Source organism: Notamacropus eugenii, chromosome 3 (assembly GCF_028372415.1).
Source record: "Notamacropus eugenii isolate mMacEug1 chromosome 3, mMacEug1.pri_v2, whole genome shotgun sequence".
Classification (NCBI taxonomy): Eukaryota; Metazoa; Chordata; class Mammalia; order Diprotodontia; family Macropodidae; genus Notamacropus; species Notamacropus eugenii.
The window spans coordinates 115,022,210-115,049,224 of NC_092874.1; the positions used below are offsets into that span (position 1 = coordinate 115,022,210).

The 27,015-nt window shown below is 38.2% G+C and overlaps 1 protein-coding gene across 13 annotated transcripts in view; it reads right to left on the reverse strand.

Moving 5' to 3' along the window:
* Positions 1-27,015, reverse strand: part of CALD1 (caldesmon 1) — a 268,202-nt gene that overhangs the window by 159,877 nt on the left and 81,310 nt on the right. For 2 of the 13 annotated variants that reach the window (XM_072652681.1, XM_072652673.1), the window contains exon 2: positions 6,365-6,452. The exons of 9 other annotated variants lie outside the window; for them this stretch is intronic. The gene's annotated coding sequence lies outside the window, so the exon portion shown is untranslated. Of the gene's footprint in view, positions 1-6,364; positions 6,453-19,061; positions 19,098-27,015 lie in introns of all 13 variants that reach the window. 2 more of the 13 variants (XM_072652682.1, XM_072652674.1) reach the window with 1 other exon arrangement.

The following is a 27,015-nucleotide window of genomic DNA, read 5'->3' on the forward strand; positions in this document are numbered from 1 at the left end:
ACTAGAAGAGATGAAGCTTCTAATTTGGACAAAGACCAAGATATACCCAGACTTTAACATTTTGAAGGATATGAAGACATGGGACTTCAGTGAAAAAACCCTGAAAGTCTAGAACAAGCAGATGCTCCTGAAAGCTTGAAGGACAGAGTTTTTGGTTAAATAAAAGAAAAAGGTGGCACTACTTTAGGTGGTAGGTAATAAACATAGATGGCAGCTAGGTAGCACAGCGGACGGAGTGCCTGGCCTGAAATTGGGAAGACTCATGTTCCTGAGTTTAAATCTGGCCTAAGACACTTATTAACTGTGTGACCCTGGGCAAGTCACTTAATCTTGGTGGCCTCAGTTTCCTTATCTGAAAATTGAGCTGGAGAAGGAAATGGCAAACCACTCCAGCATCTTTGCCAAGAAAATCTTAAATGGGGTCACTAATAGTTGGACATGACTAAAATGATTGAACAGCAACAATGAATAAAAATATGCAAATTATTCATCCTAAGATAATATACCATTATAATATACCAATAGTATTATAGTATACCAATATACTCTACAACACCAATATACTCTATAATACCAATAATGCCATACAATGCCAATAAGTTCCAAAGAAGTTTCATTGGAATAATAGATGATCTATATTGTGAGAGGAAGCATTGTGGAATGGATTGCAGGACAAACTGAGAGTCAAGAAGGCCTGAGTTCTAGGCTTGCCTTTGACTATGCTGTCTGGGATGCCATGGTCTTCTATCCCAGGGGAATAATAACACTAGCTAGCATTCGTATAGTGCTTTAAGGTTGACACAATGCTTTACAAATATTATCTCATTTGACATTTTCAACAGCCCTAGAAGGGAGCAATTATATGTCCTCTTAAGGAAAAACCACATTCTTACCCAGTAGCATCAAGTGGCCTTCTTACTGCTATCCCAAAAAAGCCAAGTCAACAAGCATTCGTTAAGCATTTACCACTTTCCAGGTGCTGTGCTAGGCTCAGAGGGGAGGACGGGAGAGTGGGGTGCAGAAAGAAAGGCAAAAAACCCAACTTGGATTGCAAGGAGCTCACAGTCCAATGGATAATGCAGATAGAACATACTCTCCCAAATCCCCTCTTTCAGCAATCGGTAGCACAAACTGTACCCCAGATTTAAAGAGCACAGAACCCCACCCTCTTTGGAGTTCCCTTTCCCCAGTCTCACTCCATCTATTTTCAACTCTAGGAAGGGAAATGATGAGAAAACTGAGAGAGACATTGGTGAAGTGACTTGCCCAGGGTCACAGAACTAGTACATGTCTGAAGCAGGATTTCAACTCAAGGCTTTCTGATTCCAGGTCTAGCACTCTATCTACTGTTCATTTCTTTGCCCCTTGGACAACAGGGAAGAGTATTTGTGACCCTTATGTACCCCACAGCTGATCAGATCCTAAAATTCCCATGAAGAATTGTTTCATTTCTCCACAGCTTTTGACTTTTCCCCCCCTCTCAGGTTAACTCCCTGTGGGTTTCTTCCTCCTTATGGTTTACATGATTTCAGTCTCCAGCCCACAGACTGGTAACAAAAATAAAAATGCTTGAAATAAATAAGAGTAGGCCTCATGTTAAATATTGCTTTGTGTGCTACAAAGAGGTTTCCTCACAATAATCTTGTGAGGTCAGTAGTATAAGTAATTTTATTGTTCCTATTTTATAAATGAGGAAACTGAGGCCTAAAGACTTGTTCCTCATCACAACATGGGATTTAGTAAGAATTAGTCAATAAAAAGAAAACATTAAAAGGCATTTCTTGTAATTTTGTAATTTTAATTTAAATTATTTAAATTCAAATGTTAAATTAAAATTTTAGAACTCCCAATATAGGGAATAGGACTAGATATCAGATAACCTAAAACATTCCTATTATTCAAGTACACTTAGTAAGTCATGGAACCTTGCCTTAAAGCAAAATATTATCAGCAAAATCTCTAGAAAGCAGCCCCTCAGTATAGTAAACTCTGTTGTCTTGCCTGATTAGAGAATGAGAAAGTACTGTTTTCTTCCACATGGGTAATGTTCCCTGACCTTGTAGAGATAAAAGGATTCTCAGAGCCATACCCTCAGACATGAGTGTCTTTGTCCCAGTCAGTGGCCAGTTTCATCTGTGGCTACCTACCCCCATTCTCCAAGACACACAGACATACAATGTCTGTCTTATGCCAGAGCCTACAACTATGACCCAGAGAACACAAGAATTTGCACAAAGGGGCCCCCTGAAGATGGAATCCCAGATATTGTAGGGGCAAGACTCCTACAAGATCCTGCATGAGAGCTTCTTGCTACAGAATAATCCAGTTTTCCCTCATGAGTAACCTTCCTTAGCAAGCTAGGAAAATGGGCTGATAGCATCATTAGTGACAAGCCCTTCTTTAACACTGGTTGATCCATACCTAGACTAAATCTCTCTGTGCATTAGTGATGTCTAATAGTAGAGTATGTCCAGGTGTACTAGGTCCCAAGTTGTTTCCTGTCTGTCACTCTATATATTTCAGTTTGGATGTCTGGGCACCCTGGCAGTGACAATGGGTGACGCATTAATGTGAGGAATATAATTTGAGTTCCCAAATTTTGTAACTTTGAAATAAGCACTTAATTTGGTTTTATTATGGAATAGATTCCAGTTCAGGTCATACAAGACTGTATCTTGTCCTATACCTATTTTCCTGAGCTCCCATAAATCTCTATTGGAAAGAGATGTTTGTAGTAAGATGTGCAAACTCCAAACTGCTAACAATAAAAAAACAAAGAGCAAGGTACTGGTAAATAGAGAATTATCATGCCTATCATACAGAGACAGAATGACAGAATTATAAAATCAGAAAGGAGCTTAAAGATTATCTTGTTCAACATTGTCATTTTACAGATAAAGACATGGTGAACAACCAATGTGAGAAGACTTGTCCAAGAGAACGAAGTATCTTAGTGGCAAGGCCAAGACCGGACCCAAAAGTTAGTGTTTTGGGTTAAGAGCGTGGTTGGTTGGAGGGGTCACAGTTCATAGCTAAAGAGCTGGAAGAGACTTTTGAGGTCATCCAGTCCAGCCCTTTGATTTGAAATATGAAGTTAATGAGACCTAGAAATGTCGAGTGACTTACCGAAGAGAATACAGGTTAACAAACAGAAGAGTTAGGAATCCATTCCAAGTCTCCCAGCTTTAAATCTAGTTCACTTTCCACTATCCTCCCCAGGAAGAGGAATTTGGTCTTGGGAACTTGCATAGAGAGTGAATCTGGAGCGAGAGTGAATTTAGAGAATGTGTACAGGAGTAACAGAGAAAGACAGGCAGGAGGAACAGGGCAGCAAGGGCCATTTGGGCTTTGAGCCTTGGTCCAGAGAAGGCCTTGGTGAGTTTGAAAGTTGGAAGTTCCTTGAGAGGCAATGCAGGAGACTGGAAATATTTGATGGCAGGAGACCGAGGTTCTGATCTCAGCCCTACCACTCACTACCACTGTGATTTTGGGATAAAGTGTTTTGTCTCTCTGAGATTCTGTTCCCTCTTCTGTTAAATGGAAGTAGGGAAAGCTGGCTTAGATGATCCTTTGAGTCCATTCAGTAAGAAAGTGTCTGGCATACAGTAGGTACTTAATAAATGCTTGTTGACTTGATTTTTTAAAAAGTCTATGACCCTATGACCTGGGTTCTCTTGACTTCACCACATACTTTAAACTACAGCAGGAGAAAACAGTGACAAGAGGTTCTTAATCAGATTTTGTGTCATACAATTTATCTGAATCAAGGAAGGGGTTTTGGCCTCTCCTAGTCTGTTTGGGGAAGAGAATGTGTGGGAGAAGGGTGGGGTGAAGTGGCCCAGGGTGATTGGGGCTTACATGTGGGTGAGTAGGAGTAATAGATTCATAACAAAGGCATGTATATGAATAACTAGAGTACATAAGACTGTGACAAGTTCAAGGGAAAGGTCACACAGAGTGACGAGGCATTTGGGGAGAGAAAGTTTCATTTCTAGCTGGGGTGATAGGGAAGGCTTCATGGAGAAGGGTAGAAGAGAACTGAGCCTTTAAAGGAAGGGAAGGATTTCAATGGATGGTGATATAGAGGGAATCTTTTTCTGGCAAAGGGAAACGTAGCATCCATAGGTTCATAGGAAAATAGATTTAGAGCTAGAGGGAGCTTTGAGATCATCTTGCCTATCCCCTCCCTCTTTTTACAGAAGAGTAAACTGAGACCCAGAGGAGTGAAGACTCTTTCCTAAAGTCACATAGGTAGTAAGAAATAGAACAAGAATCTGAACCCAGCCCTTTTGACTACAAATTCAGCACTTTTCTAGATTGGAAGCAGATAGTAGAAGGTACTGAATGTCAGATTAAGTTATTCAAGATCCTGCAATATCTGGCTCCAAACTAGGAAACTGCTAGGTTCCCAAAGTGAGAGGTAAGAAAAAGCCAATAACTATGTGAATAGACACAAGACTCATTTCCAGTAGCCACATGAAGGAAAGATTGAAGGGGAAGAAAAGGCTAGAGTTGTTACAGTAATAGAAGACCATTCCAGTAGTCCAAGCAAAAGATAAGGCAGGCCTGAACTTGGGAGAACTTGGGTGATAAAAGTCAAATCAGTAAAAACCTACTATGTGGTTAAACTGTGTTTAACCAAAAGTTAACTGTGTTAAACACTAGAAGACAATAGAGGAAAGGGATAGTGTAAAAATGTAAGAGACAGGCAAATTAAACATTATGAAGGTTTAAAAGGAAGATGTATTACATCTGGCTAAGGAAGAATCAGCATTTGAGTTATTTCCATCAATGGAGTAGTCATGAGTTGCTCACTACCAAATTTCCCTGATGCTTAGAGTATGCTTGCCTGGACCAACACCTGTTCTCTACTGCCAGACTCCCTGATGCTATGCAATCTTTATAAGAACATGTATAGTTTTATTTTTAACCTCTTTGTTATCTCTAACTTTATATCTTTTCAAACTCTTAGTTCAATGCTCTGCACACAGTAGTTACTTAATAAAAGTTTGCTAAGTCCAGTAGTGTCCCCATTGTCTAATAAAATGTCATGCACCTAGTTGGAACCCAATAAATATTTGAGGATGATGAAATGGTAACTGCCACCTTCTCTACTCCTCAAGATCATTTAGAGCTGAGTGGGGCTTGGTCAAGTGACTCAACCTCCTCTCTGTCCTAATGAGAAAACGGAGGTCCATCTAAATGAAGTGAGCTGTCCAAGGTCACACAGGTATAAAGTGTCAGAGTCAAAATTTGAACTCAGGTCCTCAACTCTACGTCTGATCCTCTTCCCAGGGTACTAATCCTCATTGATATCACTGAACTTCTTGCTACACTACATCTTCCTTGAGATGTGGCAACCACACTATATTCCAGGTGTAGGTGGAGCATGCTTTTATAACAGGTTAAGATAATGTTTTCTGTTTTATTTCTGAGATCAGCAGCACCAGCTCCCAACAAAGAAGGAGTTTTGTGGGTTGAGAGCAGAGAGAAGCCTTTCAGACACTGACATCAGCTACTTTCCCATGAGAAGCCCAGAAATCTTACCATACCATAAATAGCTTTGCCTTTTCTATTTCCTGCAGACAAGCAGGGAATTTTTCAGAGCCTGAAAACAAACATCTGAATTTTCCTCCATAGCAGATGTAACTTTGGATTGATGTTTCTCTGACCAGATCTTTATAGTGTGATACAGAGTAGCTAAGAACATACATATATGCACATATATTTGCTCACTACCAAATTTCCCTGATGTTAAGAGTTTGATTGACCAGACCACTCACTATCTATTCCTTATTGCCAAATTCTCTGATGCCATGTCATTTCTGTTTGCCTGTTAGGACATACATCTCTTGACTGATGCTGCTAGAAGTTTCCTTGACTGTCTCCTGGCCCCAGTGGATTTTCTGGTCTCCAGATACCAGATGTGTATATCTCTGGAAGTACATACACATGTACATGTGTGTGTGTATATGTATATATCTCTCACTAATCTATCATATCTCCATATGTACACACATGTGTATGTGTGTGTGTGTGTGTATATATATATATATATATATATATATATATATGTCCTGTAAAGATTTATCCTTATATTTCTGCAGAGAAAAAGAAGGTCAATCAAAATATTACAGATGATTTCTTAATGAAATAATAGTTCAATTTAATAATAATACAGAAAATGTATCAACATATTCATCTTCTAAAGCCTTCCTTTTCTTCCATCATGTGATATTTCTATACTAACTAATAATGATCGTTTATTCCTCCTTCAAATTTGGTCTCTCTGAATCCCTTTGCTAAGCTACTCTTAATACATTGTAGAATTTCTTGGAGAATTTGACAATTTTGTCTTTCCCACCTTTGCTACTGTAGTCCTCCTGACAGCGTAGACTAAGGGGTTGAATTATTCCATGTTCTGTGCTTCAGGAACAAGGAACAGACTGTGTCTATAAAAGTAAAATGAATTGGAAATTTGGAAATGATCATAAATTTTATCACTGTCAATAGCCAATCTATACAAATAGAATGCCTCCCCTCTATCACACTTTTTCTTGAATAATGGATTATTTTCCCTAAATTGTAAGAAATTGTTAAATATATACACACAGAGAATCACATGCATGCAAAATGCACATGTGCACACAGATATGTGTGCCCCCCAAAGTACAGAATAAAGGATCCTTGGTTTTGTGGCTGGGAGAGGGAGCAGGAAGGTAGATGAAGGAAGGTCAGAAATAAATAAGAGAGTGTTATGGGATTAAGGATGAGTAGGCAAAATCACAAATGGCCAGGGAAGTTACTCACAACAAAACTGTGAGGTAGGTATAATGGTTACTCCTGTTTTACAGATAAAGAATTAGTCTCAGAAGCTATGTGACTTGACCAGGATCAAACAGCAAATAAGCATCACAGGTAGAATGCAAGCCCGTGTCTCTCCTGACTACAGGCATGTCAAGAGCTTTTTCAGTTTCATGACACCAGTTATCATTTCTTTGTAAAGATTCTTAGATACTTTGTTTGGGAGGGAGGAATTCTAGATATTTTTATTTTTTCATATAATTTTAAGCTTCTCAACCAGCTCCTTGAAGTAGACAAAACAAAACCAATATTTAAAAATCTTAACTTGAAACAGTCCTCTTCCTAATGTTAGCTTCCATTTAAAAGACACATTGCATACATTATCTCACAATAACCCTCATTGTTTGAATTTTACAGATGGAGACACTGAGGCTCTGAGAGGGTAAGTGAATTTCTTAAGGCAATTGAGACCCAAATCTAGGTCAAAGTCAGTATTCTTTTGACTACATCACAGAAATCCTCTGCTTCTCTCCACCTCCCAGTTTTAATGAATCCTGTCTACACCTTTCTGTATGCTACAATTAAGCGAGAGCCTAAAATACTCCCTCTTCCCCCTATGTCAGTGAAGGAGCATCTAGGAAAAAGAAGATCCATATCCTGAGACCAGCAACTGCTGCCTATATCTCTGAGGTTCAATTCAGTTCAATAAATACTTATTAAGCACCTACTATGTGCCTGGCACTTTATTAAGTGATGGGGATACAAAAAGAGGCAAGAGGCAATCTCTGCTTACAATCTAACAGGAAAGACAATGTGAAAACAGATATATATAGAAAGCAAGCTCTATCTCAGATAATGAAGTAATGAAAGTAAATGAAAAGTAGTCATGAAAGTAATTGAAGTAATGAAAAGAGGGAAAGCTCTGGAATTAAGAGTGGTCAGGGGAGGCTTCCTGGTTGCTACAGTATTAATATTAATTAAATTATTATTTAAATAATAATAAAGTACTAAAATAATTTGTTACTGTTACTATCTGATATCTATATGACGCTTTATGGTTTGCAAAGTGCGTTACATTCATTATTTCACTTGATTTTCACATCAACTTTGTCCATCAGGTAGTAACATCAGGTAGTCCATCAGTAACTCATCCAGAGTAATAACTTGTACAGTGAGATTCGAATCCAGGGTTTTTGTTTCTGGCCCCATTCAGAGGTATCTTTTTCCTCAGTATTTTAAAGAACATCAACTTCTGCTTTATATTGTTTTGTATCGAACAAGCATAAAAGTGAAAACTAAGATATCTGGAAAGTCATAATCATTTCTACCCTCTAACCTTTTCTTACATTCTGCCTTGTAAGATTTGAATATTAGCAAACCCTGGAATAACAATGTACTTGGGATCGCTATGTTCGAAGGGTCCTGGGAAGAGCCAGTGAAATTCTTCTCACTGGCCTCCTTTTGGCTTTTTCCCATAGACCTTGTTACTATACTGAAATGTCTGGAATGTCTGATACTAACAGGACTGACAAGGCTGGTTGCTACAAGACTGTCATCCATGGGTTGAGTCTATACAGGTTGTTTGGCTATGAATCAGTGAAATTATTATTAGTAGCAATAATATCATCAACATAGATTATTATTAATTCAATGATATACATTATTACTAACAAATACTAGTGTTAATTACTAATATAATGCATTATTACTAACATATAGTATTTATTTATAAATTAATAATATTTATTAGTAATGATAATAACATTTATGGCACTTTAAGGTCTATGAAGCACCTTACAAATATTATCTGATTTAATCATCACAACCATCTTGGGAGGTAGATGTTATGATTGTCTCTATTTTACAGATAAGGAAACAGAGAGACTTGCCTAGGGTCACATGACTAGTACAGACATACCTCTGAGATATTGTGGTTTGCATTCCAGACCACCACGATAAAGCAAATATTGTAATAACGCGAGTCACATGAAATTGTTGGTTTCCTAGTGCATATAAAAGTAATGTTCACACTATTTTTTTATTGACTGTAGTCTATTAAGTGTGCATTATGCCTAGAAAAATAGCATATATACCTTAATTAAGATATACTTGCTAAAAAATGCTAACCATCAACTGAGCCTTTAGTGAGTCATCTTTTGCTGGTGGAGGGTCTTGCCTCATTTTCTGTGGCTGCTGACTGATCAGGGTGGTGGCTGCTAAAGGTTGGGGAGACAGCTGCAATTTCTTTAAATAAGACAACCATGAAGTTTGCTACATTGGCACTCTTCCTTTCACTTGAACAGTTAGGTCATTGTAGGGTTATTCATGGGCTTAATTTCAATATTGTTGTATCTCAGGGAATAGGGAGGCCTGAGGAGAAAGGGAGAACAGTTGGTTGATCAGAACACGCACAATACTTATCATTAAGTTTTCCTTCATATATGGGTACCATTTGTGGGACCTCAAAACAATTACAAAAGTAATACCAAAGATCACTGATCATAGATCATCATCCCAGCAATAATAATAAGGAAAAAGTTTGAAATATAGCAAGAATTATCAAAATGCGATACAGAGCACAACGTAAGCCCATGGTGTTGGAAAAATGGCACTGGTAGACTTGCTCAACGGGGTTGCCACAAAGCTTCAATTTGTAAAAAAAAAAAAAAAATTAAAAAAAAGGGATTATCTGTAAAGTGCAATAAAATGAGGTATGCCAGTGATGGACTAAGAAGGGATTTGAATTTCGATCTTCCCAACTCCAGGTCAAGCACTCTTTCCTTTTCACCACCTAGCTGCTTCAATCCGGTCACTCAAGTACCAGAACAACTTAACATGTGGTCATTTTATTTAAGGCAGGGATATTAGAAGCCAGCATGAGAGAGTGGAAAGAATACTGAATCAGGCATCAGAAGACCTGGATTCAATTCCTGCCTCTAGCAGTTGGCCTTTGTACTCCAGGCTATGGAATTTATAATTTATTAGGGAGGTAACAGAAAGTCTGTGGAAGTATTCAAGAAGATAGGGGACATGATCAGATTTGTGTATAAGGGAATTCAATCTGTTTGCTGAATAAAGGATGAATTGTAGCAGAGAAGGCTACTAGAAACTAGAATAAATTGCTATTAAGAAAGGCAGTGGATCTCTTTCTCTTTAAGAAAAGGGAGGAGTGGGGGAGTCACATTCTTGTTCATCATGGATAGCTTTGGATGGTAGATGAGTTCTTTTAGCCTGTCTCTCCATACTCAGCCAGATCGAAATGGGATCTGAGGCTCAAAGAAGAATGACCTGAAGCTGTATCTATATCCAGTCAAACCCAGAAATCGCATTTATGGGGAGACTATCCAGTTTAATTATCTTGATAATGCAACCAGATCATTACATGATTGTGTATTTATGATCCATTGACTTGATCTCTCTGGAGATCATTTCTATTGCATAGACCTTTTCCCCATAGACTTTGTTACTCTACTGAAATGTCTGGAATGCTTGATCCAAAAAGGACTTGTCTATCAAGGTTCGTTGGTTGGTTGTCTCTGATTTGGGACCCTATCTAATTGTTAGGAGTGCCTGAGTGGTGCCCTCTTCTTGGAATGACTGTACCAGCCTGATCTAGGGTTGGTGAAAATGGTGAAAACTGATCTTGACTGTGGAAACACAAGAGAGTTGGGATGGTAGGCTCAGTGGGCAAAATTAGAGATCCAATGAAATGGGCACATTGGTTTCTAGGGGCTTACTGAAGGATTACTGAAAACTCTCAACCCAAATCACCTGAATTAGCTGTTAGTCACTAAAAAACAAACACCAAAAAGTCAGTGTAACACTTGGTGTCACTATATTAGCTTGTGGCTTGATGAGGCAATTTTAGAGTCAGGTTCATAGCTGCTCTGCCCTTGAAAGTGTACTTTTGAGATGCCTGAATGGTTCGTGATTGTTCCCTCAGTTAGAGAAAGAAAACTTTTACAATAAGCCTGGGGGTTATGCTAGGAAAGGTCACACTCTCCCCTACATGGCCCTTAGAGTGATCCTACTCCCTTGTGTTGTGGACCAAGGGACACATAGAAATTCAAAACATAGTGACAACCCTGTGTATTTTTGAAAAATCAGATTAAATCAGGCAGATACAGTCTTTAACATAATAAAAGGACATACTGTGAAATAAGTGTTACTTGCACTAATTTTAAATAAGCAACTGAGTGGCACAGCGGATTGAGTGCTGAGCTTAGAGACAAGAAAACCTGAGTTCAAATCCAGCCTCAGACACTTGCTAGGTATGTGATCCTGGGCAAGTCCCTTAACCTGCCTACCTCAGTTTTACCGTTTGTAAAGTGGGGATAATAATAGTACCTACTGACTATGGTTGTGTGGCATTTCTAAAGAACTTTGCAAACCTTAAAGCACTATTTAAATGCTAGCTACTATTATTATTATAGCTATTATTCGTTGTACCTAGCTAAGTTATTCTAGATATCTGAGTGAGCATCTGTGATAGCACAATTTTATACCTTGCCACTTGCAAAGGCATGAGTTTCAAGAAAGGAAATGCGGTTTTCACCACATCTGCTGGCCTCATCACACCATCCTTTCATATGTCTAGCCCCCAACACTTCCCTCCTTCTATTCTCCTTTTTCTATAGGCTCTCCTTTTAGTGCCATCCCAGTCCCAAACAACGCAATATTTCTTTGCCTCCAGACATCACTCCAAAACATAGGAGTCTATGTAGATCCAAGGCATTCTAACTCCAGATGGAGGAGGTATTGCATAAGAAATAATAATTAGTGTTTTAGTATTTGTTAGATCTGCTCTCTCTTTGTACCCAGTGACAGAAGAACACAATGGAATGAACTCTTCTTAAAAGTGTCTCTTAGTGGACTAGGGCAGTCTTGAGAAGCTAACCCTTTTTCATTTTTTAAATCCTAATGGAAACATTCCTATCTGGCCTCCTCCCTCCTGAGGCTATAACAGGAACTGAGGAAAGAATGACCACTGGCATAGTCACTGTGTTCTGGAGTAGCCATTGTCTGTGGTCAAATGACCAAATGTGGTCATTTGGTTAGTGCATGTTGCAACCTAAGACAGGGTTATTGATTCAATCCTCATGTTTTGGCTCTATGGCCACAGACACCCCCAGAAATCTGTGCCATTGGTTACAGGAAGGAAGGGGCTGCGGGAGGGGTGGAGACTGAGGGAGAGGGAAAGGCAGGAAGGGGATGGAGGGAGGGAGGAATGAAGAAGAAAGAGGGAGGGAGGGGGGAAAGGAAGGAAGGGAAGGAAGACAAAGGTAGGAAGGGGAGGGAGGGAGAGAGAGGGAGAAAGAGAGAGAGAGAAAGAGAGAGAGAGAAGAGATATTTATAAAACACCTTGTAAACCTTAAAGCACTATAGAAATGCTAGTTTTATTATTACAGAATATATGCCTTGTATGCTCCTAGTTGCTTGCATATGTGGCTTCCCCATTAGGAAAGGGGCTCATTGAGAACAGGGACCATGTTTTTGTTGTTTCTTTTCTGTTATTATTATTTTTGTTTTTGGTGTACCCAGCACTTAGTAAATACTTGTGGGTAATAATGATAGAAAGCTGGCCTCAGAGTCAAGGACCTGAGTTTAAGTCCTCTTTCTGATACATTCTGGCTCTGCAAACCTACCCAAATCACTTTGTAGTGACCAAATAATTCTCAAGATTATTAACTGCAGAGTAAAAGCCAAACTGCATGAGGAAGGGAGCTTCCTCACTAGACCTTCCCTACCCAAGATGAAATCGTAGATTTCCTTCCCCACAATATTTAATAAATATTTGCATGTTTGCACAACTCCTTGGCCTGAATTAAATTTTTAAAAAACACAACAATTAATTCAGTCAAGCAGCTATGAGAGTTCTTTCCCTTTATTATTAATATTTTCCTGTCATAAAAGAGCCAATTAGTATGAAAGGTCTATTTTCGAATTCCATCTTAGCCCTTAGATACAGCTGGTATGAGCCCACTGCACAGCAGGTCCTGCATCTGCAGAAGCACACCAAGAGGAAGTGTTGAACATATTTTCCTGAGAATGTTTTACAGGAAAAAAAAAAGCTTTAATATGGTACTTTGGAACATAATAAAGTGATTATGCCACAATATGTTTGAAGAATAAAAAATGAGTAAACGGAGAAAACAGTAAAAGAAAAACAAATCATTCAGTCTAAAGATCAATCTAAAAATGCCATGAGCTCTCAATTTAGTGCTTCCAAGACATAGTGGGAAACACACCACAGTAAGGACAGAAAGAAAAAGAAAATTGCTCAATTCAGTCAGTAGGATGTAAACTTGTGGAAGGAATGGGCTCATTTTCATTAAGTCTTTGCATCTCTGTCACCTTGGACCCAGGAGGCCCTTCATAATTGCTTCTTGGTTTGGATTGTTGGTTTGGAAGCTGAATTGGATAAAACTCATTTTGATGTCAGGGTTGACCAGATGTCTTGTTTTTCTATCTATTCCCACTTTTCCTCATATTTATTTCCTGGTGTAGCCCATGATAAATAGTGAAAAGACAGAAATTTTAAAAGGATAGCTATTCTCACCTCACTGGTGGGTGGTCAGCATTCTGAGGAGGAATATGACGGCTGTTCACAGTGCAGTAGCAGCAAGCAGCCAGGCACATCTTGGCCCAGGGAATGGCTCTCACCTTGGTTCTACCACTCCTTAGCACTGTGACTTTGGCCAAGTGGTTTCATCTCACTCAGCCTCAGTTTACTCATCCGTAAAAAGAGGAGATTGCACCAGATAATCCCTCAGCTTTAGATCTGTTGGACCTATTCTAGGCCAAAAAGTTGGAAGATTAATCACAGTCTCAACAAAGCAGTTTTATTTAGGTAGGGTCTGGATGTGTAAAAGCATCAGTACAGGAAAAGCCCACGGTGCTAAGGGGGTTGAACAACTGGTCAGAAGGAGATTACAAGGTTCTCTTTGCTGGCAATGGGAGCAGGACTCTGTTGCTTTGCCCATACTTAAATCTAGATTGTAGTCCTGGGTGGCAACCTCAGGGTGAGAAGGAGCACTAGCATAGCAAAGCTTGTGGCCACAGCGGATCAGAGAACATCCTAACAGTTTCAGGGCAGATAAGATGCTTGTGGTCACTTACAGACCAGAGCACAGTCTAGGAGAGTAATAAATGCAACTCTTAGATCATGTAACTTTGGAAGAACTAAAAACTTATAGGTCCCTAGAAGTATCTCTGAAAACAGCTGCATAAAACCCCTGAAGCTTGGGACAGTGAGCCCTCCACTCTGGAAGCAAACCCCACTTTAGCATAGAGTTAAAAGTCAAGAAATAGACTGAAAAAATGAGCAAACAACAGAAAAAATTCTGACCATAGAAAGTTACTATGGTGACAAGGAAGATCAAAACACATGCTTAAAAGAAGACAATAAAGTCAAGGCTCCAACATCCAAAGCCCCCAAGAAAAATATGAATTGGTCTCAGGCCATGGAAGAGCTCAAAAAGGATTTTGAAAATCAAGTAGGAGAAATAGAAGAAAAATTGGGAAGAGAAATGAGAGTGATGCAAGAAAATCATGAAATATGAGTCAGCAGCTTGTTAAAGGAGACACATATGCAAAAAACAAACAAACAAACAAAAAACCCTAAACAAAATAATACCTTGAAAAACAGAATAGGCTAAATGGTAAAAGAGGTACAAAAAATCAATGAGGAGAACAATGCCTTGAAAAGCAGAACTGGCCAAACAGAGAAAAAGAGGCACAAAACTTCACTGAAGGAAAAAAACTCCTTAAAAAGTAGAATTGGCCAAATGGGAAAAGAGGTGAAAAAGCTCACTAAAGAAAATAATGCCTCAAAAATTAGAATGGAGCAAATGGAAGCTAATGACTTCATGAAAAATCAAGAAACAATGAAACAAAACCAAAGGAATGAAAAAAATAGAAGATAATGTGAAATAACTCATTGGAAAAACAACTGACTTGGAAAATAGATCCAGAAGACATAATTTAAGAATTATTGGACTATCTGAAAGTCATGATCTAAAAAAGAGCCTAGACATCATCTTTCAAGAAATTATCAAGGAAAACTACCCTAATATTCTAGAACCAGGGGGTAAAATAGAAATTGAAAGAACCCTTCAATCACCCCTCAAAAATATCCCAAAATGAAAACTCTCAGGAATATTATAGCTGAATTCCAGAGTTCCCAGGTCAAGAAGAGAAGACTGCAAGCAACAATAAAGAAACAATTAAAGTATCATGGAGCCATAGTCAGAATAACACAAGATTTAGCAGCGTCTACATTAAAGGATCAGAGGACTTGAATATGATATTCTGGAGTGCAAAAGTACAAATATCACCTATCCAGCAAAACCCAGTATAATCCTTCAGGGGAAAAATGAACATTCAATGAGATAGAAGGCTTTCAAGCATTCTTGATGAAAAGACCAAAGCTGAATTGAAAATTTGACTTGTACATACAAGACTGAAGAGAAATATAAATAGGTAATAAGGAAAGGAAAATCATAAGGAACCTAATAAAGTTAAACTGTTTGCATTCCTACATGGGAAGATGATACTTATAATTCGTAAAAACTTTCTCATTATTAGAGTAGTTAGAAGGAGTATATACAGACAGAGGGCATAGGTGTGAGTTGAATATGAAGGGATAATATCTAAAAACTAAAATTAAGTGATGAATAAGAGGAATACACTGGAAGAAAAGAAAAGGAAGATGTAGAATGGGGTAAATTATCTAACATAAAAGAGGTAAGAAAAAGCTTTTACAATGGAAGGGAAGATGGGGGTGGTAGGAAATAGTGAGTGAACCTTACTCTCATCAGAACTGACTCAAAGACAAAATAAAATACACATTCAGTTGAGTATAGAAATCTATCTTACCTTACAGGTAAGTAGGAGGGGAAGTGGATAAAAGAAGGGGGAGAAGTGACAGAAAGGAGGGCAGATTGGGGGAGGCAGTAGTCAGAAGCAAAACACTTTTAAGAAAGGACAAGGTGAAAGGAGCGAGATAATAGAATAAAGGGGGAGGCGAATGCAGAATAGAATGGAGGGAAATGCATTTAGCATTTGTAACTGTGAAAAAAGTTTGAAGCAAATTTCTCTGATAAAAGGCCACATTTCTCAAATATATGAAGAACTAGGTCAAATTTATAAAAATAAGAACCAGTCCCCACTTGATAAATGATCAAATGATATCAACAATTTTTAGATGAAGTAATAAAAGCTATCTATAGCCATATGAAAAAAAATGCTCTAAATTACTATGAATTGGAGAAACACAAATTAAAACAATTCTGAGGTACTATCTCATACCTATTAGATTGGCTAATAGTACAGAAAAGGAAAATTATAAGTGTTGGAGGGGATATGGAGAAAATGGGACATTAATACACTGTTAGTGGAGCTGCGAACTGATTCAATTATTCTTTAGAGCAATTTGGAACTATGCCCAAAGGGCTATAACACCATGCAGACCCTTTGACCTAGCAATACCACTACTAGATCTGCATCAAAAAAAGAGATAAAAAACAAAAAGGAAAAGGATCTATATGTACAAAAATATTTATAGCAATTCTTTTCTGGTAGTAAAGAATTAGAAATTGAACTGATGCTCATCAATTGGAAAATGGTTCAACAAAATTATGCTAATATGATAGTGACGGAATACTATTGTGCTATAAAAAATGATGAGCAGGATGCTTTTAGAAAAACCTGGAAAGACTTACATGAGTTGATGCAAAGTGAAATGTACTGTGTCCAAGGTAACAGCAATATTGTAAGATAAACAGCTGTGAATGACTTAACTATTCTCAGCAATACAAGTAAGAGAGCTTGGAAGGACGTATGATAAAAAGTGCTATCCACCTCCAAACAAAGAACTGATGGTGTCTGAATACAGAGTGAAGCATACTTTTTAAACTTTATTCTTCTTAAGTTGTTTTTTTTTTTTTTGGTCTGTGTTTTCTTTCACAACATGACCAATATGAAAACGTTTTACGTGATTACACATGTATAACCTATATTGAATTGCTTGCCTTCTCAATGATGGGAATAAAGAAAGAGGAAGGGAGAGAATTTGGAACTCAAGGTTTTAAAAACGAATGTTAAAAATTGTTTTTACATGTAATTGGAGAAAAATAAAATGCTAAACAAAAAAATCTTGAAGATTTTTTAAAAAGGACAGAAAGAAAAAGAAGGAAAGAAGGAAGAAAGGAAGGAAGGAATAAAGAAGGAAAGAAAGAAGGAAGGAAGGAAGGAATAAAGAAGGAAAGAGAGAGAGAAAGAAAGAAAGAAAGAAGGAAAGAAAGAAAGAAAGAAAGAAAGAAAGAAAGAAGGAAAGAAGGAAGGAAGGAAGGAAAGAAAGAAAGAAAGAAAGAAAGAAAGAAAGAAAGAAAGAAAGAAAGAAAGAAAGAAAGAAAGAAAGAAAGAAAGAAAGAAAGAAAAAAGGAAAGAAAAAGAAAAAGGAAAGCTCCTAAACCCCTGTTCCTTCTATGGAAAAAATTCCTCAGCTCAATTTCTGGCCACCAGGGGGTACCAGTAATTAGTGGGGAGATGGCTAAGCCTTCTCAGATTCAATAGTCAAGTCCATTAACCACAAAAGCATCAAAGAGAGCTCTTGAATGCCATAACAAACCAAAATAGAAGGGCCTGCCAGGAGAAAGACAGAGGTGCTATTTTTTTTTTTCTGATAGAAGTCTGGAAATGTATAATAGTAGGACTTTCATGTAAGGACATTGCATTTTGTCCTATGAAATTTTATTTCCTACCTTGGCTTATCTCCAAGAGGACAGAGATGACATGGCTTTGTTCAGTTGTACACGTTTCTTCATCTTATATCCCCCAGAACTTTCACAATAATATTATTATTATCATAGTTTGTGGATGGGCTTTAGCCTTACAAGCACCATCTTCTAACCAAATAAGTAAAGTGCTATGGACTTCGATATATCAAATTTGAATTCAGTTGCTTTTCAGGTATCCATGAGTGTCAGGCCACAGCAAACACCGATGATTTCTAATCCTGGGGAAGTTGAGGCTGATGGATCCTTCTGAGCTACAGTGTGCTAAGCTGATTAGATGTCCTCACTAAATTAGGTATTAACGAGGTGAACCTCTGAACATGCACATGTATGGGGAGGGTAGGTTAGGGGAGTGCTAAGTTGCCTAAGGAGGGGCAGATTGGCCAGGAGGGGTAAACCGAGAAAATCAAAACTTCTCTGTGAGACCTGGCTAAGTTGTTCCTAAATTTCTAGCCTGGGTAAGATGTTCTCTATTATTATTCAGTCATTTTTAAGTTGTGTCTGGCTCTTTATGACCCTGTTTAGGGTTTTCTTGGGAAAGATACTGGAGTTGTTTGCCATTTCCTTCTCCAGCTTCTTTTACAGATGAGGAAACTGAGGCAAACAGGGTTCATTGATTTGCCTGGTCTAGTAAGGGTCTGAGGCCAGATTTTAATTTAAGAAAATTCCTGACTCCAGGTCCAGAGCTCTATCCACTGCACCACCTAGCTGTCTTGTGTAAGATGAGAGAGAACTAATTTATTTTTTAAAAAACCAACAACAATTAATGAGCCTCTTTGACCTGGAAGTCTCCTCAAATCAGCTAATGTTTTCAGTTCCAATGTGTTAACCAAGGAGAGCATTAAATGATATAATTTGGGAAACGGTATGGTATAATGAAAACAGTGCTAGGTTTGGGGGTCATAGGAGCTGAGTTCAAATCCAGCTCTTCCAAGTACTAGCTGTGTCACCTTGGGCAATTCACTTCTATGCCTCAATTTGCTTATCTCTAAAATGAAGGAATATGGACAACACGATCTCTGAGGTCTATTCCAGCTCTAAATCTAGGATCCTATAATATAATCACAGATAGATTACGGTATCTAGTAGCCCTTTGGTAGTCTCTCCCTCAACCTTGGGAGGAAGATGAAATCCTAAAAATAGCAGTAAAGAATGTTTATTTTTTAAAGATTACAATCATTTTTTCATTATACTATATTACGAAAATGTGTTTTATCACATGAATTAAAAATTTTTTAAATAATTTTAAGAAAAAAAGAGAAGTCAGCTTTTCAAAAACAGAAAAGCAGCCCAAGTCCTGCTTAATCTCAGTGAGGATAGGACTCTTATTAAGTTTTATTTTTTAAAAAATTGTCTCAACTCCAATTGTTATTCTTCAGGTATTTTCCCTCCTCTGCCCTGGAGTAAGTATTTCATCCAAAAGTTAACATTTGAGCAGAAGAGTTCCAAAAACATACTCACCAAAAAGAACTTCCCTAATCTTTGCTCCTTTTCAACCTGCAGGGAAAAAAAAAGCTCCTGCTTTGATATAGAAAATGTGTTCACACACCATGCGTAATATTGGCCGATTTCCATATAACCTAATATGGCTAAGAAAATGTTTGACTGTGACGAAGCAAGAGTGCCAAACTTGACAGCTTTTTAGTGAGGAGAATGCCACAGAGCCCTCTGTTTAGACTCAGTGTAATTTCAGTTCAGATGTGGTGATTATCCATTCACATCAACTAAGCCATAACTGTACTTCTGTAATGAAAACCAGATACCTGCCCCTGTTGCCCACTGACAAGAAGGATGAATAAATACCAGCCACCAAAAAAGGTTCTTGGAGTTTGTCTATCGGGCATGTTTTCCTTCTTGGGATGTAGAACTGACTGGGATATCGCCAGCCCAGACGCTCTAAAGTAAGCGTACTGCTTTGCAAAATACTCCTTCCCAGTGGAGGAAGAGGAGAAGGAAAGGAAACCCTTGTCTTCCGGACTCTGGCACTTCTGACTCCCGTTCTCCAGCTCCCCAGTCAAATGTAAGCATGTGGAAAGCAAGCAAATGCCTGCTTTTCCAGTGTAAGCAAACCCCTAATTTTTGTCTTCGTATCTCTAGAACCTAGCCCAGGATATACTAGTCTTCTTTTTTCTTTTTTAATGGGTTGGGGAGAGGTGGCTGGTGTATGATTTCATCCATGTAGATAACTCATGGTACAGAAACTCCCTCTACCCATATGGATTAGCCAAGGCCTCTTGGACCTATGACAGGCTTGGGGAACCTGCTACCTCCAGGCCACATGTGGCCCTCTGGGTCCTCAAGTGGGGCCTTTTGACTGAATCCAGACTTCACAGAACAAATCACCCTTACCCTGTGATCACACAGATAATAGGAGTCAGACACAGGACCCTCCTGACTCCAAGGTCGGCTCTCTACTCCATCACATTGCCTACCGCCTTGAAGCATTTAATAAATGTTGGTTGAACCAAATCTGTTTAACTCCAAACTCACCTTCATTATCAAACCCCCTCCCCTTGCTGATCCCTCAGTTTCTGATAGTGGCCAATCACCATCCTCTCAGGCACCCAGACTCAAAAGCTCAGCCACAGGACAAAGATTCAGAGCTACAAAGGTCCTCAAAGAATATCTAATTATTGGAACATAAAGTTAGAGCTGCAAGAAACCTCAGAGGTCATCTTGTTTAATCCTCTAATTTTACAGGTTAAGAAAAGGAGGCTTAGTAAGGCTAAATGGGGCAACCTGATGGAGCACTGGATAGAGCACCAGGCCTGGAAGACCTGAGTTCAAATGCAACCTTTGTCACTAGCTGTGTGACCCTAGGCAAGTTACTTAACCCTGTTGGCCTCAGTTTCCTCATCTGTAAAATGAACTGGAGAAGGAAATGGCAAACCATCTTTGCCAAGAAAATCCCAAATGGGGTGAAGAGCCCAACACAGATGAACAACAACACCGTGTCAAGGGCTTTATAGATGATTACCTCATTTGATCCTCCTAACCACCCTAGGAGGTAGGGGCTATTACGATCCCTATTTTACAGGTGAGGAAACTGTGGCAAATGGAAGCTAAGTGACTTGCTCAGGGTTATCTTGAATGGATATAAAATTATTTCCATGTTGCTTCCCCTATTAGACTGTGAACACTCTTGGAGAACAGGGACTGTTTTTTTTCTTGTTTTTTTGTTTTTTACTTTCCTTTCTAACTCCAGCACATAGCACTGTATTACTAATCAATCAATGAGCAAGTTTATGAGCTAGGCCAGGTGCTAGAGATACAAAGTCCTTCACAAAAGGCACCCCTGATCAGAAACTCCATTTGAAGTGCCCTGACACGTGAGATCATTTTTGAAGTGCTTTCTGGCTCTAATCTAGCATCATTACCTTCACAATCTTCATTTTCTCCTTTATCTAATCAAGTAGCCTGGGATCTTCTTTTACTTCATAATTCCCCCTTAGGAAGATCTAAGAGTTTTGTCTCTAAATTCACTGTATTTTGTTTGGGAAGGCCTTCGTAATTTTTCTGGGAACATGATTATTAAACCTTTTTTCTTTAATAGACATGCCCTGTTTTTCCTTCCTCTCCAATCTCTTCTTCATACAGCTACCAAACATATGCCTGTATATATATCACTTCTCTGTTCAATACATTTCAGTGACTCCTCAATATCCCCAGGATCATATATAAAATCCCTCTGTTTGGCATCTAAAGCCCTTGGCAGCCTAGTTCCAACCTACCTTTCCAGCTTTATCCCTTCACACACCCCACAATCCAGTCAAGCTTGCCTTTAGCTACTCCATCCCTGTACATTTAGACCCCCGAGGCTGTAGTGCACTCCTTCCTTAACTCTGCCTTGAAGAAATTTTCCTTCCTTTAAAACTCACCTCAAACACTACCTCCTACTTGAGGCTTTCTTAATATCCTCTGTTGCTGTTGCTTCCTCTTCCTCAGATTATCTTGTATTCATTCATTCATTCATTCATTCATTCATTCATTCATTTTGAGGCAGCATGGAGCAGTGGAGAAAGCCATCTTCAAGGCCAGGTTGTTATTGTTCACTAGTTCAGGCATGTCTGACTCTTTGTAACCCCGTGGACCACATCATGGTAATACTGTCCCTAGGGTTTTCTGGACAAAGATACTGGAGTGGTTTTCATTTCCTTCTCCAGTGGATTAGGTAAATAGAGGTTAAGTGACTTAGCCAGGGTCCCACAGCTATTAAATGTCAAGTGTCTGAGGCCACATTTGAACTCAGGTCCTCTTAACTCCACAACCAGTGCTCTATCCACTGAGCCACCTAGCTGTCCCCCCTAGGTTTCTTTAGAAGAGAAAATAAGGCCATATCAAACCTATCAGTGCTTGGTTCTGTATTTCTGTACTCATAGTCCTCCATCATTGGCGGTGGTGAAATTCTTTACCTTTAATCCTTCAGTAAAGCCTTTAAGGAAGAGGTACCAGGTGGTGTAGTAGATAGAGCACCAGTCTTGGAGTTACAAGGACCTGAATTCAAATATAGCTCCAGACACTTAGCTGTGTGACCCTGGGCAAGTCACCTAACCCCAATTGCTCCACCCCTGCGCCCAAAAATAAAATCTTTAAGGAAGCTTTTGACTAATACTGTAGAATCAGAGCCCAGGGCTCCCAATTCTCAGGTTAGTGTTATTTCCATTGAGGCACAATGCTCTCCTTGAAAGGAACATTTTTTGGAAGAATATCTAGTAGTGGTATCCAAGAAAGGTTAGAAGTAAGACAAATTACAAGGGAAGAGCTCAGTTAGAGCATTTTGAAATAATTCATGGAAAAAATCAATAAGGCCTGAAAGCTGATGCCAGTAGGAATGGAAAGGAAGGATAATATCTAAAAAAAAATTGAAAAAAGAATTTTAAAAAATTTAAATTAAAAAAAAAAAGAAAGTACAACTTGAAAGAGCCAGTAAGGATGCAGATTTCCTACTCTTGTCAGAAAGGTGATGGAACACGAATGTTGAAGAAGGCATAAGCCTTTAGGTATTGCCACTAGTTGGCTAAGAGGTACTGTTACAAAGAAGAATTCTCTGTGGTAAGGTAAGAAGAGATGGGGGGATGGGGAGATGATAATAATGTAAAAATTGTTAAAGATTCAAAATTTCCCCCTTTTAAAAAGAAGTATATGAGGAACAACCTGAAAACTTGGACAAATTCTCCTTATTCTTCACATACATTTGTCTAGAGTGCCTTTCCTCAGATTGATAAGTCTGGTCTCTAAGAATTGGGCTGAATATTAATGATTAAACTTATCAAGGACTAAAAGTATGGAAAGAGCCAACGCACTGAATAATTTTCCAGTGTAATTATAAAATGACATTTGGCTATTATATCACTAGAGATATTTACGTTAATTACATAATTGTGAAAATTGCCCAAACTTAAATAACCAATTCCAAATGACAGCACTAAAAGATAAATCCTTACTTTACTTAAAGAAGGTTCAGGTAATAAAAATCTCCTCAAAAAAGGAAAATTAGAGCCTGATAGTTTACATATCTAACGGTAACAGTATTGTTGTCATTCACCGTATTCTAATAAATTGAAGCGTCACAGCCATCCTGGAGAAGAGCTAAAACACATGCATTTAAATCTCTCTTATTTTCAGATTATCTACATTACATCTGCAAAATATTTTCTGTCTGTAACTCGAGAATTTTTATAATTACTTCTTCAATATGTGATCAATACTTTAATTAGATTTTTTAAATACTTGAATAATCCAGTTCTGCTAGTTATTAAGATACTTTAAGAGTGGGGACTACTGATTGATAGGCACATAAGAAATGCAGACCTTCAAAAATCATTTGATGAATTTCACTTTAAATACTAGAAAAAAAACCACAAGATGAAATGACTATGAGATTGTGTGTGTATGTATATGTGCGTATGTGTGCGTATGTTGTTACTCTGTCATGATAATTTGATTAAAGACTGGAAACAAAGCTTAGGGGGAAGTGGACATTTTCTGGCTGAAGACATAGTAATTAACATGAAGCTACCCTTACTTTGTTCACTCCTTTCCACTGAGGATTCTTAGCATTTTTAGAAAATGCTAAATGCTATCAAGAAAATACTAGCAATAAAACAGAAAGTACAATATTTTTTTCTATTTTTTTTAAATTACAGAGTAGCTACATTTAGAATCCTAAATATATTTTTGGTTTTCTCTATTTAAGAAAAAAAAATAATGGAAATAAAATAGAGCTAGAGAACGGTATCAAAATAATCCAGCGGTTGAAAATGTATATTTATATATGTAAAAGTTATTTTGACTGTTAGAAAATAAGTTCCTTGAGGATAGGGACATTCTTTTTTTTTCTTTTGTATCCACAGTGCTAGCAGAGTGACCAGTACAGAGTAGGTGCCTAATACGGGTTTGTTAATTGATTAGATAGGCTGTGGCATGAAGACAGACTAAAAGCGTTCTCTGGAAGGTCTAAGGCTGAGAGAGAATATGATTAAAATTTATACAACCATGAAAAGAACTTGATGAAGGAGAGTATCAACTGGTTCACCAATTGCTGGAATGTAAGTTTAGATGATCCTTTGGAATGTTGAATGAGATAGTTTCAGAACAAATAAAGGAGGGATTGTCTTACATGATGGGTAGAAGAATTGTATGATAATTGTTACTTCAAAATGTGACTTTGGTTGAAAATAGGATCAATCAACAAGCATTGATTAATCATATAGTATATGCCAGGCACTGTGTTAGGTACTAGGAATAGAAATACAAAGAAAGAAACTCTCACTATTCTCAATGACCTTATATTCTGATAGGAAGACAACAGGGATTTATATAAGTAAAAGAGAATAAATGCAAATAAACAGAAGACAATTAAATATAAGGTCAGTAGAGAGGAAGGGTACCAGCATTTGAGTTGGGGGATATGGAAACCACTGACATACCACAGATCCATCTCTGATGAATCAAGTCAACAAGCATCTAGTAAGCACCTACTGTGTGCCAGCAACATGGTAGAAAGGCAAAAACCAAAAAAAAACCAAACAAACCATTCTTTGCTCACAAGAAGTTTCCAGTCTACTGGTGGAAAACAACATGTAAACAACCAAGGACATAGCAGATACAGATAGAACAAATTGGAGATAATCCTAAATGGAAAACACTTAAAGGGAAACATCAAGGGAGATCAGGAAAACCTTGAAAAAGATAGAATTTTAGCCCAGATCTGGCACTCTCAGACTAAGGCACAGAAGTACTGGAAAGGTGGAAAGGAGCCAGGTTATGAAGGGAGGTAAAAGTCAAACAGAGGACTCTGTATTTGACCTCAGAGATGATAGAGAACCATTGGAGTTGATTGAGTAAGAGGAGTAACATGATTAAACCTGCTCTTTAGGATGATCGACTTGATAGCTTAGTGAAGGATAGATTGGAGAGTCCTTATCATGGTGGGTACGCACAATTAATTTTCTATTTTCCATTAATAATTTTTTAAAAATTAACAACTGTGGGAGTTCCATTTTTATACTGTCAGGAAGTAACTTATTCTCACACAAGACTTTTTGACCACATAACCATGTCCTTATTCCATAGCTTTTTGGATAAGAAAAGTACTTTCCTATCTGGCTTCCAAAGATTTCCTTCCTTTGCCTCTCTATACTGACTCCTAGCAGTTGCTTGTTGCAGGGGCAGCTGGATAGTGCAGGAGATAGAGCAGTGGGCTTGGAATCTGGAAGACTCATCTTCCTGAGTTCAAATCCAGCCTTAGACACGGTAGATGTGTGACCCAAATCACTTCACTCTGTTTGCCTCAGTTTGTGTCAGTTTCCTTGTCTACAAAATGAACTGGAGAAAGAAATGGCAAACCACTCCAGTGTCTTTGCCAAGAAAACCCAAAATGGAGTCGTGAAGATTAGACAGTACAGAAACAGCTAAACAACAAAAGCAGTTGCTTATTACTTTATCATAATGTTTGATGACTTTCGTCCATCTTGTCTTTGAGTTGTTGCTTTGTTTGAATTAAATTCACTAGAAAAAGCCAGGCTTTTTTGGTTGTCTCTGGCCCAGGTCCGAAGACAGAAAATATTATGGTGAAGCCGGTTCGTGTACCTGAGTTATTACCTTAGTTGGTACCTAGACCTCTAGAGCTCATAAGGCCCTGGAACCAAGAAATCTAGGGCTCTGTAAACCCCACTCCTTGAGCTCAGAGACATTATGTTGGTTCTAACTTGGATTTTCCTCCAGTCTTAGCTTCTTCCTTTTCAAATGGTGCCCACTGATGAATCTCCCATGAAATTCACTTTATTCTTTAAGGCTCACTGACTTTCCCAGAGTTGAAATACCTGATATACCCTCTGACCAATGAATGATACACATCTTTCCCATCCCCAGATGTTTGTTCTACCTCTATCTCTGTGTATCCTCAATGATTCATCCTTAGATATATACCTTCTGAGTTCAGGGTGCTTCTAGATTAGGTCTCACAATAGGAAAAAAATAATATTTGTTACCTACAGTAAATAATAGCATGAACTTTTATCTACCAATGAGAGCGAGATATGGCAGCTCATAAACCATTCTTAGCATCATAGATTTAGAGTTGAAAGAGACCTTACAGGCCTCTTGAGCAAACTGAGACCCAGAGGGGTTAAAAGTGACTTGCTGCAGCTCACAAGTGTAGTATGAGTTGGAGACAGGAATCAAACCCAGATTCTCTACACCCAAATGCAATTCTCTTTCTACTACACAATGATGCCTCCACCATATTTATCACTTCTGGGGCAATTGGCTATTAAGCTAGTAAAATAAAAGAAAGAAAACAATAAAAATTTGATTGAGAGCCAGTAATTTCAGGGGCCATACCTGGACTTAATAATTGACCACTATTGAGTTTTCTAGCTGCAAGAATACAAAAGAACCCAAAAGCATCTTAGTGGTGAGTTGCCATCCCAAACGAATTGTAATATGTAAGCCCTAAGGATTTGAATTACTCCTCCTGGATTAAGATTCTTGATAGTGAAAGTATAAAGGAGTTGTAAGGCCTAGGAAATGGCATATGAATTAAGAAATCATGACTAAGCTTAACTGGTCTCTCTAATCTTGCATTCTCATGACATCTAAACTGTTTTGTTATTCTTAATGGGCCAAATCCTCCTTCTGGTAATGTTCTGGGAATTCTATTTTTTGTGGGAATTTAAAAATCACTGAGTATTTGCTTTATAGATTCCATTTGCATAGGGGCTAAAGTGGATTAAAATATGCTTTTCTCTCTGGCTAACAGTTACTTGATATCACGACACTGGTGGTTCAAAGAAGCCAATCTCATCCTAGGAAAGAAAACCAGACTGAGTCAAAAGAAGAAAAAAATATCCTCCCTCACCCTCAAAAAAAAAAAAGTGAGTAAAGTATCTTTGAAAAAAATGAAACATTTTTC